Raw genomic sequence first — 14,631 nt, 5'->3', positions numbered from 1 at the left:
GTTCTCTAAACTAAAAGTATACTTTCAAAAATAAGTATTTTTATAATAAAGTATACAAGCATACCTAAGTATCTGAACTAGTTTCGTATGTAGAACAAAACAAAAGTATTTGGATGTTGGACATCCCGGTTAAACCTGGACAGTTATGTAATCATGTCTAGTGTCAATATAGGTTGATCAACTATATTCATTCAAGACATGACCAACATGTGCTTGGGAGTGACTGTGGTGTTGCAGCAAGCCTAAAACTTACCTAGATACTAGAAAAATTCTAGAATCAAACATAAGGGTTAAAATACTATATGAGTATTTTAGGTTGCTATAACGAACGAACCAGAGACTTACCCAAGAATCTATCCCTCAAGAATCAATCATGTAGGCATAATACATTGGAATATTATTAGATTCAATGCCTAATAACCATCCCTTTACCCTTATCACAAGTAGATAGCATGGCCGGATTCCATCTCCCTGACGACCCGTACTTTCCCAACCAAGGAAATGTTGGATGGATCGAGGCAGACCCAGAAGAAAATCATGAAATTCCCTTGGGCGATGACTTTGCAGAACAATTCCCTGAAGAGGCCGACTCAAAATGTCACACCCCAAAACCAAGAACGGCGGAAACGTTCTGGGGCGGAGGACGTCATGTAAAGTATCACAACACAGTAAATGTAAATAAGCAAACAACATCATCCATTGCATTAAATATATAATTTTAATACAAGTGTGTTATGTACAGTTATAGACACCAAAAATAATGTAAATCAAAATAATAAGATGATGCGCTCCATCTTCTCAAAAGCTGGTCTCGGTACCTGTCTACTGATGACCTGAGAATACAAGTTATTTTGAAAGAGTTTATCAGCATTAAGCTGGTGAGTTCATAAGTGTTTTAGTGTCGATGTTTGCTATCAAAACGTTTGAACATGTCTCAATTGTGAGTTTGTAAAATGTAAGTAATTGTTTGTAAGTGTTTGTACAAGTTTGAATCTCTCAGAAAAACCTATATTTTCTATTAAGCTGGTGAGTTCATAAGTGTTTTAGTGTCGATGTTTGCTATCAAAACGTTTGAACATGTCTCAATTGTGAGTTTGTAAAATGTAAGTAATTGTTTGTAAGTGTTTGTACAAGTTTGAATCTCTCAGAAAAACCTATATTTTCTATTAAAGTAGCCTTCTACCAAGGCTTAACTGTTTTGTATGCTCGTTTGTTGTAAAAGTGTGTAATTTCCCAAGTGTAACTATCATTTAACAAAATATTGTTTGTACATTAAAGTTTAAGTGAAACAATCACTAAAAGTATGTAATGGGTAAATTATTGTAGTACTGTAGTGTTGTATTATAGGAACTACTGCTGTACTAACTACCTTACACCGGATTTATATTAAGGTATCATGTGATAAATTGCACCATACTATAGACTGGTAACAACGACAACGTATAGTCGAAAAAAATAAGGTATGACGTTTGGCACCCGCAGACCTGCCGGTCCCGCTGTAGCTAGCAGCAAGGTGTAGGATAGTCAATCCAGTATAGATCTATACGCAAACTCACGCTCTCCCTTCAAGAGACTCTGGCTACAACTCGGGTCATGACAATTAAGGCATGCTCCCATACAGTGGATCACAATTGTTATCGTATTCGTGTATATGTAATGTAATGTTACTTGTTCTAGTATCGTTGTATATGTTCTCTTTCTAGTATAGTTGTATATGTTCTTCTAGTAGTAAGTATTGACTCATGAATGAACTGACTCGTTGATCTAGAAATTGTAGTAGTATGATCCTATGTTACCCCGATGGTAACTTACTGATGATGTACTGATAAGTATGAATATGGAAGTACTTTTATGTCTATATATGTATATTTGATATATAACTAATATTGAAACGACCTTCGGACGACTACCCGAAATCCCACCAGACCACATCTCAAGCGCGAAAAGGAAATAGAGCGGATGGCCTTCCTAAGCCCTTTAAACATTGCTTATATATCTATACATATATGGGCATGCAATTTATAAGAAGTATAACAAAGTTTAAATAAAATCATTTGATAAGTAAAAGAGTTTGTAAAACAGTTTGAAGTAAAACAGCTTGATAAACAGATTGAACAACGATAAAATCATTGGCTTTCTAGTTATTAATCGCATGTGATTAATGTAATCACATGTGATTGATGCAATAACTATAAGCATTTAACTTGTATCCCCCCATAAAGTATTTAAAACATTTTAAAGTGTTTCAAAGGTTAATTAAAGGGGTATGAACTCACTTGTGGTGAGTGGATTGGATTGAAGTGTCGGATACCGTGCTAGGTGGCAAACGGAGACTTGTTCACACGCACGAGCCTAGTTATCATATAATGAGCATATATATAACTAATTAGCCAAATAATAACTTAATGAAATAAGTTGGGACACTCAGGAACATGTAAACACTTTGTATAAGTGTTATAGGTCCTAATGGTTGCATCTAAGTGGTTGTGGGACAAGGCTAAAGGGGTTTAATGTACCAAAGGGCTTTATATAAGAGTTTACTACCTAATAAACCCCACACAAGGAGTTTACGGTCGTAAACCCTTGATTTTACGGCCGTGAACTCCAATCTTGGTGGTTTTTGGTGTTTTGAAGTGTTGTTTGATTTCTAGAATAAGCCTTGCTTGGTGGTTTAATCCTTTGGGTAGTTTAGGGCCTTAAAATACTCCTTTGAGGAGTTTACGGCCAAAATACCATTTCTTTTGGAGTTTACAACCGTAAACTCTCAAGGGATGGGTGTTTTAATTCTTTCAAGTCTCTTACACAAGTAGGATAACTTCTAGGCTTTTGTTTAAGGCTAAAGAGGACCCTAGGCACACTTTGGTGCCCTTACTTGGTGTTTATGGCCCAAGAGTGATTCCTTGGCCGTAAACTCCCTTTAAGGGGTGTTCTTGATGTTTAAAAGTCCATAAATTAGCTAGGATTAAATGGGTATTAAAGTCTAAAGCCTTAGGAGTGATTAGGGCACATTTAGGCCCTTGAATTTGGTGTTCACGGTCCAAGAGACTCTTGAGTCGTAAACACCTAAAGCTTGGTGTTTTTGATTGTTTTCTAGTCTCAAATATGCATACATAATATCCTAAGCTAGTTACCTAACAAGGAAATGGGACTAGATAGCCTTTAAGCTTTGTTTTTGAGTTTACTCCCCAAGAACGTTCTTGGGCGTTAAACTCCCGAATCACATATTTGACATGTAATCTATGTTATTAAGCATATAACAAGCATTAAATAACAACTAGAGAAGTGTACTCACGATTTGGGACGAAAACCCGAAGATCCGTGAGAGAGAAAATGGCTTTTCTCTAGTTGGAATTGTGAATAATGAATGAATTTAGTTCAGAAGTCTATTTATAGTCCTGAGATATTTTTGACAAAAATATTTTTATTCCTGAAATGATTTCCAATATAACAGGGTGTTGGAATAACAGTGTTGCACAAAACCGCAGTGCATCCACTCTCCTGATATTTACTGAAGTGTAAACCCTAAATTACTCCAACTTATACGAAAAGTCTGAAAATCGAATATGACTGTTATAACTTCTATTGAAGTGATATTGTTTGTATAGAATGGAAATTTCGGGTTGTCACATCATCCCCCCGTTAGAAGTAATTTCGTCCCGAAATTAGAATTTAAGCAAATATGAAGTTACAAATAACTAAGCGAAAAGATGAGGGTATTTCAGTTTCATTTGATCCTCACGTTCCCAAGTGAATTCCGGTCCTCGCTTGGCGTTCCAGCGAACCTTCACAATCGGGATACGGCTTTGTTTCGTCTGCTTGACCTCACGGTCCATGATCTCTACAGGTTCTTCCATGAAGTTGAGGCTCTCGTTGATCTCGATCTCGTTGAGTGGGATTACGAGAGTCTCGTCGGACAGACACTTTTTCAAGTTAGATACGTGGAATGTAGAATGTACGTTACGAAGTGTGTCAGGTAGGTCGAGTTTGTAAGCTACTGGGCCGACTCTTGCGAGAATCTCGAAAGTACCTCGGATTAAGCTTCCCACGCTTTCCGAAGCGTATCAATCCCTTCCAGGGTGAGACTTTGAGAAGGACTCGGTCTCCCACCTGAAATTCCAAAGGTTTTCTTCGCTTATCAGCGTAGCTCTTTTGTCGGTCTCTAGAGGCTTTCAATCATTCACGGATCTGAACGATTTTCTCTGTCATTTCCCGAATGATCTCCGGACCGGTGAGAGTACTTTGGGAAGCTTGCCCCCTGGCTAATTGGGTATCACCCACTTCAGCCCAGCACAGAGGGGATCTGCAATTTCGGCCGTAGAGGGCTTCAAATGGAGCAACCTTTATGCTCGTGTGATAACTGTTATTATAGGAAAATTCAACAAGGGGTAAATGAGTATCCCATGCCTTTCCAAAGTCAATCACACAGGCTCGCAACATATCTTCCAATGTTTGGATGGTCCTCTCACTCTGTCCGTTGGTTTGTGGATGGTAGGCGGTGCTCATGTCCAGCCTTGTTCCTAGGGAATGTTGTAGTGACTGCCAGAATCTTGAGGTGAACCTACTATCTCTATCGGAGATAATGGACATAGGTACACCATGTAGCCGCACTATTTCCCTAATGTATCTTCTCGTAAGCTTCTCCATCTTGTCAGTTTCTTTGATAGGCAGGAAGTGAGCAGACTTGGTCAATCTATCGACGATGACTCATATGGTATCAAGTCCACCCGTTATCTTGGGCAACTTGGTTATGAAATCCATAGTGATCTGCTCCCACTTCCATTCTGGAATCTCTGGTTGTTGCAGTAAACCAGAGGGCTTCTGGTACTCGACCTTAACCTTTGTGCAAGTAAGGCATTTACTTACGAAGGTAGCAATCTCTGCTTTCATATTAGGCCACCAGTATAGCTTTTTAAGATCCAGATACATCTTATCTGAACCTGGGTGGACGGAATACCAAGTGTTGTGCGCCTCGGTCATGACTAAGTCTCGGAAACCACCGTGCTTCAGTGTCCAGATCCGGTTCATGAAATATAAGGCCCCGTCACCCTTGGCTTCTAAATTCTTGTCCATTCCTCTAAGGGATTCACTCGTCACACTTTCAGGTTTCATGGCTTCAAGTTGGGCCTCCTGAATTTGCTCAGACAAGTGTGAATGGATGGTTATTCACAATGATTTGACTTTGCAACCAGAATATTCCTTTCGACTTAGGGCGTCTGCTACTACGTTGGCTTTACCCGGATGATAACGAATATCGTATTCGTAGTCACTAAGTAGCTCGACCCACCGTCGTTGTCTCATGTTGAGCTCCTTCTGATCGAAAATGTGTTGTAAAATCTTGTGGTCGGTAAAGATAGTGCTTTTCGTTCCGTACAAGTAATGTCTCCAGATCTTCAGAGCAAACACCACTGCTCCTAGTTCAAGATCGTGGGTCGTGTAGTTAACTTCGTGTGTCTTCAACTGTCTGGAGGCGTAGGCGATGACCTTACCTCTCTGCATCAGAACACACCCGAGCCCTTGATTCGATGCATCGCAATAGACTACGAAGTCTTCTATTCCTTCGGGAAGGGATAGTATTGGCGCGGTGCACAAGGCTCGCTTGAGCGTTTGGAACGCTCTCTCTTGTTTCTCTTCCCAGTCAAAGGCAACGCCTTTCTGGGTCAGGGTTGTAAGGGGTTTCGCTATTCGGGAGAAGTTCTGAATGAATCTGCGGTAGTAGCCAGCAAGGCCTGGAAATTGACGAATTTTAGTAGGCGTCTTCGGTGCTGACCAGTTCTCAATGGCATTAATTTTGGATGGGTCCACGTGGATTCCCTCTTCGCTTACCACGTGTCCTAAGAATTCGACTATTCAGATCCAAAATTCACATTTCGAGAACTTCGCATAGAGTTTCTCCGTTCGTAAAGTTCCTAGAACTTGTCGCAGGTGATCGCCATGCTCTTCCTTACTTCGGGAGTAGATCAGGATGTCGTCAATGAAAACGATGACGAACTGATCCAAGTAAGGTCGGCATACTCTGTTCATCAGATCCATGAAAACTGCGGGCGCATTGGTCAATCCGAATGGCATCACCATGAACTCGTAGTGTCTGTAATGAGTTCGGAAGGATGTCTTTAGAACATCCTCCTCTAGTACTCGTAACTGGTGATATCCGGATCTCAGATCAATTTTGGAGAAGTAACTCGCCCCTTGCAGTTGGTCAAATAGATCGTCTATGCGCGGCAGAGGGTATCGATTCTTGACCGTCAGTTTGTTGAGTTCCCTGTAGTCGATACACATACAGAATGATTCGTCTTTCTTCTTAACGAACAAGACCGGTGCTCCCCAAGGTGAGAAACTTGGTCTTATAAAGCCGTTGCTGAGCAGTTCGTTAAGTTGACCAGAGAGTTCCTGCATCTCAGCTGGTGCTAAACGGTAGGGCGACTTGGCTACTGGGGTAGCTCCTGGGACTAAGTCGATTCTGAACTCGACCTGTCGTTGCGGAGGTAATCCAGGTAGCTCTTCTGGGAAAATGTCGGGGAAGTCGCTCACTACTGGAATGTTCTTTAGTTCTTTCGTTTCGAGGCTCGTGTCGACGACGTGAACAAGGAATGCATGGTATTCTTTACGCAAATATTTATGTGCTTGAATACTGGATATAATACGGAGACTCGCACCGGGTTTGTCGCCGTAGACGATAAGAGTTTCGTTAGACGGGAGGTTTAGGCGGACTGCTTTCTCGAAGCACATGATGTCGGCACGATGAAGACCCAACCAATCCATGCCGATGATAACGTCGAAGCTTTTAATTGAGACCGGCATAAGGTCGATTGGGAATGAATGGTTATCTAGAGTTAGGGTACATCCTAAGTATATGCTACTGGTGTTTTATGTTTTTCCATTAGCCATTTCTACTATAAATTGTTCTTTAAGTGCATGTGGTTGTTGTTTAAGCATGCGAGCAAATTTATGGTTCACGAAGCTTCGCTCCGCTCCACTATCGAACAGAATGCATGCATAGGAGTTATCGAGGAGGAACGTACCAGTCACCACTGTCGGGTCAGCAACTGTTTCCTCGTGGCCTATAGCTAGTACCCTCCCTGCTCCTCCAGCATTCTTCGCTTTAGGGCAGTCCCTTTTATAGTGGCCTGCTTCGCCACATCCATAGCAGGTCGGGCTTGCGCCAGAGCCGGGGGCTTGGGCGATCGGTCTCGCCGGAGATTTACAGAAACAGACTGTGTGTCCTCTCCTGTGGCAGTTAGAGCACTGCATTTCATGGCAGGGGCCATTGTGGTGGTAGTTGCATTTGTTGCACTTGGGCAAACTTCCAGCATACTGTCCCACCGGAGCAGTAGTAGCAGCAGCAGGGGTTATTGCGGCATGCACTGCCACAATTTGCTGCTTTTTGCCAGCTCGTTTCGTCTTCTTCCTTTCCTCCCAGAGTTTTCGCTTTGTGTCAGCAGGTTTTGAGGGTTCCGAGATGGATAGAGTTGTTGTTGTGGGGTTTTTGACTCCATGGTCGATAAGTCGTTGTGCCAATCGCTTGGCACTGTCGAAGGTAGCGGGGTTTGATGATAGGACATTCCCCTGATATGGAGGCACTAGCCCCCATATGTACCTCTCGATCTTTTTCCCTTCAGTGGGAACCATATTGGGGCAGAGGGCCACTAGTTCGCTGAATCTGGCGGTATAGGAGACTACGTTGGAGCCCTTCATGGTTAGGCTCCACAACTCCTGCTCTAATTTCTAGATCTCGCCCCTCGGGCAGTATTCCTCAATCATGAGGTCCTTCATGGTTTCCCAACCCATGTCATTCACCACCACTAGAGTTAGTGCCTTAACATGGCCGTTCCACCATGTCAGGGCCTTTCCTTCAAAGGTGGAAGCGGCATATTTTACTTTGCTCGCAGCAGGGCATGAACAGATTTCGAAGACCGCTTCAGTCTTCTCGAACCATTGCGAGAGGGCAATGACTCCACCGGTTCCATGAAAGGACTTCGGCTTGCAGTTGGTGAAATCCTTGTAGGAGCACTCTCTCGATCGTACAGGAGTTTCAACCAGAATAGAGTTAACAGGGGTTCCACCTCTGCTGGCATCAATAGAGTGATACTGTGCCATCGCAGTTGCCACTGCTGCTGCTACGGCAGCATTTAGGGCTGCTGTATCGATGACCAGAGGTGGAGGAGGCGGTGTAGGTGTAGGGTTATTCCGGGGAGATTTGCGAGGAGGCATCTTTCAGCTATAAGTTTATAAAGATGAGCAAAGTGGTAAGAATCAATTTGTAAGTAAGGTGAGAGTGACACATGGACTAACTAACCATAGCCCAACAGTTGAATGAGTATTTGAGATCACAACAAGGAAGATTATTAGGAAAACAAGAGTGTAAAGATTTTTCCCACAGATTAGATAAATGTCAATAGTACCGGTATTACCGATGTAATAAGTTCAGGGAAAATCGACCTAACAATAGGTCTTACATCATACCAGACGGAAAAGTTTGACAGATCTTAGATTCCTAATTAGAGTACTGAAAGTTAGGAATATTTTACAGACAAGTGCTACTTAGAGCACAGATGTTAAAGGCTAATCCTTAACCCAAAAGATAATGATGTACTAGACATCATCTAACGGCGATGAGTATTCCTCGGGAGAACCCTGAGGTCTCTCATTTGGCGGATCACCTCTTGAAGGTGTCGTTCATGAGCCCTTTGACGAGCTCGAAGTTCCATAACTTCTGCTTGAGAGGCAACCAGATGTTGTTGCAGGGTTTCATTGGTTCTCCGGGTGCGTTCCATGTCTTCTTCGAGACGGCGGATGCGGACTGTGTTGATGCCAGAGTTGGCATCAATCTCCACGACTCGGTCGATGGCTGCTCGACCTTGTTCATCATTGCGAGCTATTCTGCGGATAATGACGGGCAGAGCTCTGTCAGCAGAACTTCCTTCACTAACGTTGTAAAAGCTTCGGTCCCTAATGTAGGGTAAGGGTTGACCCTGTTCGTCACTCCAGCGATTCAAGTTATTTACTGTAACGTCCCAAAATTTAAAACTCAAAATTTCTTTTAATAAAATATTACTTAATGTAAAATCATCGATTCAAAGCATAATCAAAGTAATAGTTTTCAAAACACATGTTCATTATCAGAGTAAAACATTCCTAGGTTGACAAGTCTATGATATGGTGTGTGCCATGCGATCATCCTGAGCTCCATCATCCGCTACCGGAAGTACCTGAAACCAAAACTGAAAACCGTAAGCACGAAGCTTAGTGAGTTCCCCACCCTACCACATACCATGCAAACATACAACATACATACTGCCAGGCTATTCTGGGGTGCCTGACCACCCGGTACGGCCATTCTGGGGTGCCGACTACCCGTGCGGCCATTCTGGGGTGCCGACTACCCGTGTCAAGCCATTCTGGGGTGCTGACTACCCGTGTCAAGCCATTCTGGGGTGCTGACTACCCGTCGGTCCTAACAACCGACCCTCGGGGACTATTCCACCCCATACTGCTACTATCGCATATATCATAACAAGCCAGCATGCAAACATATCATCACGTACTGTCAGGCGTTTCTGGGGCGTCTGACCACCCTCCGGTCTTAGCAACCGAACTCTACTGATGAGTCAGGGAGCCTCGTCCCTACTCCTACTGATTGCGAGATACGGGTCTAGCCCGTACTCACTCTTCCCTAACTTGGGCCTCAACCCTGTTCTGCTGCTAATGAGATGTGGAACACCATCCACACTCTACTATTGGTAAGGTATGGGACCTTGCCCACGCTCACCATCCTACCAGGCACATACAAGTATCACACAAACAACAAGTACAAACTATCACATAAACCATTCCTGGGAACTTGTCCGCTATCATTGGACCTTGTCCTGCATATCAAACTAGCATACAATGCCTAGGGCTAACCCCCGGGTCTTCTACTCAGAACTACATAGGCCGGAATTGTGGCCGTAGACCCATTCACACAAAGGGAAACTCACATGCACTGGCTGAACTTGCTGATGATCCCACTAGCTACTGCCCGACCGCTTACTGAATTCCTGCTCTACTTGCTTCTTGAGCTTTCAATACCAATGCAACACTTAGTCCAATTGACCCCCGACAGTCAACCAAGTCAGCTCTGGTCCAAATCAAAGTCCTGGTCAAAGTCAACCTTTCCAGGTCAACCCTACTCGCCGAGTCCACTTACTGACTCGCCGAGTTCATATGCTCAAGCCCCTCCAATCGCGATCCGACTCGCCGAGTCATCCCCTGACTCGTCGAGTCTACTGATTCCCGAGTCCTGTCCTGTCCAGCTCACTGAGTCCTGGCTCGACTCGCTGACTCGAGTCTTAACTCGAAGGGTTTGGGACCACGCGACCTAACTCGTCGAGTCTAAGAACAGACTCGTCGAGCACAAGGCAATCTTCAACCAACTCGCCGAGTTGTTCATCCAACTCGCCGAGTTCATGCCCATCTTCATCCGACTCGACGAGCTGTTCATCCCACTCGTCGAGTCCCTCCTCATCTTCAAGCTACTCGCCGAGTCCACTCGAAGGACTCACCGAGTCCAGTCGGTTAAACACACATGCAGAGGACTTTTGAGTCATGCAGGGACTCCATACAGTAGATCCACCTTTCCCAATCCCATTCCTCACGTAAAGTTGCAAACTTTACGTGTAGAGAAAGAGATCTAAGCTAAATGCACCATAAACTAAGGTTTAAGGCCAAGGGGCTTCAATCATTGACTCAAGGGCTGATACTTTATGCTTCTCTAGTCCTTAACACACTTGGATCTGAAGTAGCAACTCCAGATCCGGCTTCTAACTCAAATGGGTGTCAAATCATGGCTTAAAAGCCCCAAATCTCACAACCATGGAAGACCTAACGGAGAGAGGGACGACTTATTACCTTCAATATCTCAGAAAGGCTCCACAAACTCCAGATCTATAATCCCTTCTTGCTCCTCCAAGTTCCTTCTTCCTTTTCCAAGCTTTAATGCACCTTCCAAGGAAACAAATGGCTCAACCAAAGGTTATGACGGCTAGGGTTTGGTATCCAGGGCTGAAGAGGCAGTAAGGGAACCCTAGGAAGAAGATTAAGACGTTTATATAGGCTCCAAGTCCCGAATTGAGGGTTTTCCACGCACAGACCAGACTCGTCGAGTCACCTTGGCCTACTCGCCGAGTCGGTCACTTACTCCTCGACCCGGATCCCGCTCGGACTCGTCGAGTTCCTCCTTGGACTCGCCGAGTCCTTCTTAATTTTAAGGTTTCCTTTACTTTCTTGGCTTTCAAAACTTTGGGTATTACAAATCTCCCCCACTTAATCTAAACTTCGTCCTCGAAGTTTGCTATGGTCCACCGCCTGCGGTCTGCTTTCAATATCCCACCAATTATTCCAACACTCGCTGCCTTCCTTTGTTGGCCTTTAGCTGTGTCGTTCCGACTAACATTAATTCTTGCAGATAACAATCCTGGGTCAACCCTGACCCTGAACATTCTGGATGCACAACTTACTCAACCGTCAATTCTTCTGGTACCCTCTGAATACTGCACAGAACCCATAGGGATTCACCCCTTCTTTCCTTGCGCGATTCCTTGCCTCCCCAAGGCAACGCTCCAAAACTAACTATTTCCTCTGCCGCTGTGAAGGTCCTAACCTTCACCAACTCCATCACTCCTGCTACTGCCCGCACGAGTCATCACTGCCAATAACCACTGACACTCCTCTCTGTCAAAACTTGGTGCCGAGCACCTCTCGATCAATCAACTGAATTTCATCATATGTTGCATACTTGCACTGCCACTGCCTGGCAATTCTGTTGTTCCTCTCCTGACTTCCGGATGAACTAAGACCACCCTGGTCCCTACCAAGCTACTGATATCTGGATTACCGGCTCCCACCAATCGCTGACCCAACACAACTCCTAGTCGCTCTCGACGACTTCCGTGGAACTTCGACCACCTATCACTGCTCAGTCTATCGTGCCATTCCGGCGCCACAATCCTGGGATCCTCGATCCCCCTATCTTGACACTAAGGCCCTTACCAGGTTCCACCTGTGCTGCTAAAACTCTCGGGCTTCGCCCACGAGTCTCACTCAACCATCCTACTGAGCAACCCTGCTCTTGGGTCTCACCTACACTGCTAATCTCTTACGGGCAACTCCCAATCATTCTCATCCACTACCCATTCCTGGTCCCTCCCCGACCACTAGGAGATAAGGGCCTCGCCCCTCTCCGCTAACGAATCTACTAAGGAATGCTACGGCTTACCCGTAGTCTTTCATCACCATCCATTGCTGACTGCTAGTGAGTGCTACGACTGCCTCGTAGTCTTACAACACTTCCACCACTGACTGCTAATACGAAGGCACCCATATCCATTAGCTCTCAAGATCCTCATTTCGACTCCCTCGAGTCCTTCGGGCGATCCACAACCTGAATTCCCATCCACATACTAACCATCACCATTGCACGCGCTAACTGCTGGGGAGTTTCTTAAACTCCCAACCCTAAATCCTTAGTCCATCAAACGCTGAACTACTTCTTTTCCTTCTTGGGGGCCACATACTCGTTCTGGGTCTGCGTGCTCCTACCTGGGCACACTCGGAGGATTCTCCCCCACTTTGATCCTGCTTACCCCTTGCTACTCAATACTTAAAAGAGATCCCGATCCTTGCTGCCATTCCATAACTGACCGAGCACTTTTAAGTTCTTAACTACACTTGTTTTAGTGACTGCATCCTGAGAACCTACTTTTCGGGTGAGCATCTCCAACTCACTTCCCTACTGTCCGCTAGCTACCTCACTAGAAGCTATAGATTATCACTACTGAGACAATAACTGATCAATACCCGACTAACACCTTCTGAAAGTAGTGAGGCACTACTGAATCTTACACACACTTGCTACGGTTACAGCATCCCAAGTAACCTGCTCTGGAGGGAAATGACCTCTAATTTCTCATTCTAAGTCCAAGAAATGCAATTGGCATATAACTCAATCACAAGTAGGTAATACAGTACCCCCATACATATGCTTATTAATACCGACGCAACAACATAACAATAATACCATGAATAATAATTGATAGGAAGGTAAAAGATACATACCTACAACACCTGGTGCTGCTCGAACCCTAGCTGAAATCGATCGATACAATCTGCTCCGAGCCGTGGGCACCCTTGCCCAGCCCCAACAACCACTGGCGATTCTTGAAGTCCCAAGGGCAGGAGCTGGCACCTGCCCTGCTGTATACAAACTCGGACAGTGGGCCTTCTTGTGGTCCCTCTGACTGCAATGGAAACATATCGGATCCAGTCCTTGGGCGATGGTAACAATACAATCCCTGCTAAAATGTCCAATCTGACCGCACTTGAAACATCCAGCATCGCCACCACTTCTACGCCTGCACGCACCCAGGTGCGTCCTACCGCACTTCCCGTATCGACTGCGACTCTGATAGTCCCTCGTCCTCAAATCTGACTCCTTGAGCCTCTTACCTGAACCTGTGGCTACCTGAGTCTCATCTGATTTCCTCTTCCTTTCCCATTCCCTGCCCGTCTCTCGCTCCTGTGTTACCTTGTCGACACCGCCCGTCGACTGAACAACAGCTGTCTGATCCTGGAGCTTCGCAATCAACCTATCAGTGATCCTCACGACCATGTCGGGCAGATCCTCGCGAATTGCTCGCGTAGCCTCCTCAACTATCCAATCATGTAGAGGTCTCTCTTGGAGACGGGATGCCCCACCAACTCCTATCCACTGATGACAAAAACTAGAAATGGGATCTCCTTTCTCGATGGGTCCCTGAACTCCATAAGAATCGGGGTCTAGACGAGCCCCAATCTGTCCTGAAACTATCCCGGCCTTAAAGGCCTCAAGATGACTGTCCATGAGCTCCACAATGGCCTCTCTAACCGAACCAAAAATCACTGGAGTCTGATCAACGATGTTGCGCATAATCTCTGCTGAAATAAACTTTCTCGTCCAATCATCCATATGTCCGACTCCAGAGTCAGAGCCAGATCCCCTTCCGGCACCTGAACTGCCCACTGGTATCTCTCGCAATGTCACCATACTGAAAACATAACACAATAACTGATCAATACATGCCGCTACGGAGGGATCTCACACACACTCCACCATTCCCTGGTTTCGTCTTGGCCCCTCTTGAATCAAGTACGGATCCTCTGCTTTCAGTAGTATGGGCCCCTACTACCTTCCACATCTATCCGTACTTTCCTCAAGAGTTACCTCGACTCCACCAAATCACTCTACTACTACCGATCTCTGCTACTCTTATCCTAGGCTTGCCCTAGGGAACTCCTGACTCCACCCAAACCAGTCCTCAGCTGCTGAAGGCCTCCTAGCGATGCCAATTAGCCATCACCTGGATACCATCACATGTAACGAGGCTCAGATAATCCTTCGAGTAAAAGACTCATCCCTACAACGGTTAGACTCAAACGAGAGCTGCGAAATAGGGCCAAATCCAGCACTCTGAGATTATTCAACCCTGATCACATGTGACATGGCGTATCCACCTAATAGCTAACTCCCATCACTCAAAGCCCCACAATGCACAAAGCAAGCAGCATTCAGACAAGGGGAAAATCTAACCATAACATACGCAAGCAATCATATTCACATAG

This window comes from Lactuca serriola, chromosome 4 (genome assembly GCF_051521515.1).
Source record: "Lactuca serriola cultivar US96UC23 chromosome 4, Lser_US96UC23_V15, whole genome shotgun sequence".
NCBI lineage: Eukaryota > Viridiplantae > Streptophyta > Magnoliopsida > Asterales > Asteraceae > Lactuca > Lactuca serriola.
Note: the sequence above shows the minus strand (reverse complement) of the source record.